This window comes from Ictalurus punctatus, chromosome 2, assembly GCF_001660625.3.
Source record: "Ictalurus punctatus breed USDA103 chromosome 2, Coco_2.0, whole genome shotgun sequence".
Classification (NCBI taxonomy): Eukaryota; Metazoa; Chordata; class Actinopteri; order Siluriformes; family Ictaluridae; genus Ictalurus; species Ictalurus punctatus.
In genome coordinates this window covers 5,100,234-5,106,621 of record NC_030417.2, presented here as the reverse complement: position 1 = coordinate 5,106,621, position 6,388 = coordinate 5,100,234, and the positions used below count along the sequence as shown (strand labels likewise).

At 39.6% G+C, this 6,388-nt stretch overlaps 1 long non-coding RNA gene across 2 annotated transcripts; it reads right to left on the bottom strand.

The window, feature by feature from the left end:
• Window positions 1–3,350: 3,350 nt before the first annotated feature.
• On the bottom strand, window positions 3,351–5,993 carry LOC108257042 (uncharacterized). 2 transcript variants are annotated; one of them, XR_008398112.1, is made up of 3 exons: window positions 3,933–5,993; window positions 3,552–3,720; window positions 3,351–3,445 (listed from the first exon to the last, which is right to left on the bottom strand). It is a non-coding gene; the product is annotated as an uncharacterized LOC108257042 (long non-coding RNA). The 2 variants fall into 2 exon arrangements; XR_001810398.3 differs by lacking the exon at window positions 3,933–5,993 and having other exon boundaries at window positions 3,552–3,920.
• Window positions 5,994–6,388: the final 395 nt, after the last annotated feature.

Genomic DNA, 6,388 nt, shown 5'->3' with positions numbered 1-6,388 from the left:
AACCAGAGAACCCAGAGGAAACCCACATGGACATGGGGACAACAAGCACAGAAACTCCACACAGACAGAAGCCCGAGCTCAGGACTGGAGCGGGGACCCTGGAGCTGTGAGGAGACAACGCTACCCACTGCATCACCACACTGCTCATAGATCCACAGAGTTCCCCTTTTGTATAGATGGTAATGAATCAAAAACACAACAGCTGTGTAACGCTAAACTGGAAATTAGCTGTTATTGTTTTTTATTTAAATTAATTTATTTACTTTTACAGCAATTTATTTATAAGTAATGAGAGTGACACAGTTCAGTCCACATAGACCGCTGTTGTAAGTTTTGAAAATGTGAAGACAGTATTGATAAAGGCATGTAACTAATTAAAAAAAAACAACATCTCTCTCTTGCTCATTATATACATACATACATACGGCATGATGCAGGAAGTGAAGATGGTCACTGACAGAGGGACAGCAGAAAAAGGTGTGAAATTCACACGCATCTATTTACAGCTAAGACCAGAATGAAGACGTGACAGTTACAAGAACTTTTCTATTACACTTTATGAGTTATTATAGATACATTCAATAAGACAGAGATTGTGAGAGATGTAATTCAGTAAATGTGTAAAAACATACACTGTAAGTATTACAGGAATGTAAAATAATCTCACTGTAGATTCCTCCTTATTCATTCACCCACCTCTCTTCATCAGTACATTTTAGACTGAAGTTAATCAGGAAGAAAAAATCCACATGATCAAAGCTGAACAAGTCTAAATAAGGAGATTATAACACAAGGCATGACGTGTATGTTTACCTTGTGTATAAAGATTACTGCTGTCTTTGGACAATTTGGTTGTTCAGGAACAGGGCTGAACTACGGCCTACTGTAAACCCAGTCTGGACAGAAACCACATGAACTAAACACAAAGCAGCTGAACTAAGAACTGGCTAATATTCTCTCTCCTTTCTGTAATAGAAAATAGAAAATAACTTCACTCACCTGCAGCGACGTGAAACACAGCAGACAAAAGATACAAGTACTTCATCATTACTGATTCTTCTGCACACACACCAGTCCCTCAAAGTGACAACACACACACACTGTCACACTGCCTGAGTGTCTCTCTGTTATATAGTGTGATTATCAGGAAACCACAACAGCCACTGTCTCATTTTTTATTTTTGAAGAGTGATTTCATCACTCTTTCCATGACCCAATTTACTTTTTATATGCAGCATTAATATTTATTCTAAAAAAATAAAATAAAATTTAGATATTTTATCTCATGTGGTGGGTTTATCTTACTTCATAGTATCAGCATTGTTATCTTTCTTAGGCATCATTTTCTTAATGCTTGCTTGTAGCCTTTTCTTTAGATGAAATTTTACCTAAATAAACAAATGAATGCATTATAAATTAATCTAAGTGTTTTGAATGTGTAAAGTTTCTCCTCGCATTAATGTTTCTATACTTTATGATATCAAGTGAAGATTGTTAGATGACCCCTAGGAAACCTGATGGACCGAGTCCGACACACCAGTAGACGGAAGTGAGCTATGGCTAAGCGGCTAAATAGCGACATCTTGTGCTATAAAGCTGCTACTACAGCTGGTCTACAGATAATTAGGTTCATTTGGGCTCATTGGGTTTGTTCACAAGATTAAAAATAATAATAATAATAATAAAATAATTAAAAAAAACCAAACAAACACCAGAAAATTAGAAACTGTACAAAACAAACAAATTCTACTAAGGAGGGAAAACACAGAACTTACATATGAGAACCAATCAGGGGAAAGACAAGATAGGTGTGTACAGAAAATCAGAGGAACCAAGGAAGAAATTCTTGGATTCTTGGAAACTTTATTTGTTTTTCAAATTTCAGCTCAGAATCAAAAATCACACCAGGGTTCCTCACCTAACATTCCTAACATTGGTGGCTAAAGGGCCCAGATGTAGAGAAAGCTGTTTGGCTAACTTTGATGGACCAAAAAACACCATTTCAGATTTTGACTCATTAAGATGCAAAAAACGGGATGCCATCCACACCATTATTTCATCCAAATAATCAAGCAGAGATGCAAGTTTGTGTCACGAATCAAGGATGGGTTCGGAAGCAATCGCAGATAAGAACGTTTATTAAACAAATACACAACAAAACAAAGACACTAAGACAACTAGACAAAACACTATGGCATGAAACAAAACGCAGTGACATGGAACACGGAAGTCTAAGACAACGAAAGACAGAGAAACGGTTCACACAGTGTATATATACACACAAGAATGCTCATTAACAGACACGTGAATCAGGTGCAGGTGGTCATGTGACATTTAGTGCAGTGCAGTGTCTGATGGGAACTCGAGTCCAGAGTTTCCGGATACATGACAGTTTGGAGTTAATATTACATTTCAGAGGCAGATACAACTGGGTATGGTCTACATAACAATGACATGCTACACTGTGTTTGAGAGTTTAATCCCAAAGGGTGCATATATAGAGAAAACAGCACAGGGCCAAGACAAGAACCTCGAGGAACCCCAGATGAGATAGGCTGAGAGCAGGAAATAGAGCTCATTAATTCCACAGCAAAGGTTCTCCTATATAAATAGGATGAGAACCACTTTAGGGAACGCCCATTAATCAGGGCCTTGACTCCGCTCAGCAGAGCTTTACTGCACAGGTTCTTATCGTTGCTATAAAATAATGGAAACGATGAAAGAAAAAGTCAAAAACAAAAAAGAACCAAAAACAGTTTAGAGTTAAACCTCAGGGTAATCTCAGTGGATAATCTCACCTTTGTACATTTGTACATAAGAACTGCTGCTGCACTCATACTTAGATTAGACTATCCCAGGACTCTTCTTCATAATATGCTTCAGGACTGTTTGACTTTTTAGAATATAATGAATTATAACAGCACTATCTGATATCAGGGCTGCTATTTAAACATAAACAGAGCTAAATAAAACATTTGTGACGTCCCTTATTATTACTAAAGTTACACCAGATATGTTGTGTTAATACCTCAATCAAATCCATTTTATTTATTTATTTATTTTTACTTACTCCATTAACAATTAAACATTAAACAGTTAATAACTCTCCCACTCTCTCGCTCATTAAAAATGTAAATGCTCGTAACAGATTATTGTGTATTGTGACATTGTTTATTGTTAAAAGCACTAATCAAATATCCAAAGGTGTCCAGCAGGCCACTGTGAGCAAATCAGAAGATAAAAACAAGGTCTTTTGTTCAACGCGTGATTAGCAAACAATTCCAGATGTGACCCCAAAGATGTCCTCCTAAAGATGCCTGAACAATTCTGAGTCTTGAATGTACGGCTTACGTGCACAGCATGATAGTGCCCCCTGGATACAACGTCTTGTACTGGAGACAGCACTGCAGCACCAGATCGTCATTATCCTCCACGTTCAGCCTGCCTAAAACAATATTAACAAACAGCGCCATCACCTGGTGAGCTGATGCATGCATTCATACAAAGAACAAATGAAAAAACCCACAAAACACACAAAATCAGCAGCTCACAGTCAGCGTGAGACACTTGCTGCATGGACTGGCTCCAGAGACGCGGCTCCTGGTTCTTCAGGAAGGTGTAGATGTAGTCCACAGCTGGCCTTTGACAGTTTCCTGCTTTTTAACGAGTCCAGCTCCTGTAGAACCACCCAGGGAACCAGCAGCGTCGGGAACCCCAGAGCTGCAGCACAGAAAGAGTTACTTAACCAGTTAAACCCGATCTCCTTGCTGTCAAAAATCAAATACTGTTTAAATCTGAATGATCAAGTTTACATATTTTTTCTCTTTATATCAATAGTAGTAGTGTTGTAGTACTAGAGCGATGGAAAAACTGTCCAAAATGCAAAATAAAAATACACTAAAACAGTTTTCTGAAAAAAAAAAGAAACCCACCCTGAACCAAGTTTTCTAATTAATAAATATATGACTAGATTTTTTGGGGTTTCCATTCCGAGATACGCTCTTCATTTGACTTCCTGTGCCCCGTCTTCAATAACTCCTTTCTCTCTCGGCTGCCAACGTCGGCCTGTTCAAATCTTCTCTCGGTCACTGAGTAATCCAAGATGGCAGCGTGGCAGTAGCAGGATGCTGGACGTTTAGACTCTTTACTCTGGCTCTTCCTCCACTCAGGCCGCTCTTTGGTTGGGGCTTCAGGAATTTGGCTGCTGGAGCTCGTAGTTGAGGTAGATGTATAACATGGTGAGGAAGAGTGCTTCACTGAGCTGTGCAACGCCCTGTACTCGCGGCCACGAGAGTGTTTGTTTACTTCCGATTTTTCCTTCATGCATCCGTAGTCAGCTGCAGTCCTCTAGGCAACCTCATGGGTACCGATAGATGTACGCCAGATGCAGAGAGAAGGGTCTGTGTGTGAGACAAGAGGATGTGCGCTTGGTGCTGAAGGAACTGGACCCTACAGGAGTTACAGTGAGGAGAGCCAGACGTCTCAGACGGCACAACTACTTTTCTAAGGGACCCAACATGATTTGGCATTTGGACTCATACGATAAGTTAAAACCATATGGCATTTGTATTAATGGTTGCATTGATGGCTTTTCGAGGAAGATTATCTGGCTTAATGCATACACAACTAGTAGCGATCCAAAGCTAATAGGCATTTACTATATTGAAGCGGTGGAGCGTTTGGGAGGATGCCCAAGAGTTGTTAGGGGGGATCAGCGTTTCCTTTACATCAATCATGCAGATGAAACTCTTGACAGCTATTTGGATGATGCAAGTACGGCCAACCGAAGGATGGAGTACTGGTGGGGGTTTCTGCGCAAGGAATATATATTCTATTATATATTTGGGATCTTGAAGAATTACTTTATGAGCCATCGTTTGGATGACAACTTCCATGGTGTTTTTTGGAGGGATGCAATGAGAGCCCTTTCTTCTCAAGAGGTAAAGCAAATCCTCTTCATCACATTCCTCCAGTGGGCGATGATGAGCCTTTGCAATGGCAGATCGTTCAGTCAGAGAGAGGTAGTTGTGGAACGATGACATCAGGACATCATCACTGACTGAGTCAATTCCATGCATGCATGCTAAAATGAAAGCACTGGAAAGCCTCAGTGGCAGAACACCAAGGTCAAGTAATCCTTTTACCCAGATCCTTCCTACTGCCTCCCATTCAGCTTCACAGAAGTCTGGTCTCAGTCTAGGAACACGCTCATCTTCCCCTTCACATTGTTCAAGGAACTGATCCCAGAATGCAGTGCAAACTTCTCTGTACACTCCTGCATCATCTACAGCATTCTCATTTACAAATTCCATCTTCAGAGTAGATTGAATTATGCTGCTATCCATGAACACAGCCAAAAGATCTTCTACACCCTTTACCCTGTGTATTAAAGCATGAACATCTTTTGGATTTGCTGAGGTTCCAGATGAAATTGTAGGAGGAAGGTGGTTTCTTGAATGTAATGGCAAATCTTCTGGTGCTGGAGGCATTTTGCTACCCATCTATAAAAAGGTAAAACAAAAACATTTAGAACTATTATTCCAAGATTTCTTTACAATGTGTGTTCAAATAAAAACAATTTCAAACAATTAGTTCAGTCAAAAATAATTTCCCCACCCTCATATTGTTGTCTAATCTGAACAAGATTTTCTTTTGTCACTGCACTGTCACACATTTATGTATAATTCAGTCAAATTACAAAGTAATCAGCTTTTTAAAATATACTGTGTATAAAATGATAATTACACTTGTTCTCAATCGCGTTGGCACAAAACAGTCTTAACATCCTCTAAACTGTACGTTCAATAGTCACAACTGTTTGCTGGAACATCAGAACTCTATTGCATGTCTGCAGAATGCAGAAACTTACCCAAAACATTTCATTCAAAATAAAAAGTGTTTTTGTCGTTATGTGAGCCACACGGCGAGAGACAGAGAGAGAGAGAGAGAGAGAGAGAGAGAGAGAGAGAGAGAGAGAGAGAGAGAGAGAGAGAGAGAGATGATTATAGAAAAATAGAACAAATAAATAAATAAATAAATATCGATAAGGCTACTTGTTCACAGGGTTTGTTCGTTTTTTTTATTACTGCAGAAAATATAATGAATAAATAAATAAATAATAAATAAATAATGATACTCTCTCTCTCTCTCTCACACACACACACACACACACACACACACAATATCTGCATGTCAATGGCTCAATCCTCCTCTTCGCCTCGTGGCCGCCCCAGTTGCACGCCTGCCACTCCACTGTACTGGTCCTGCGACGTCTGCCTGGTTTGTTGGTTAAAAGATCAGCACCAACTCTCGTCAGATGCCGAACCCAGCGGTGCCTCCAAATTTCTGTTACAGGCCTCAAGCATGAGTAACCCGTGAACAGATATTG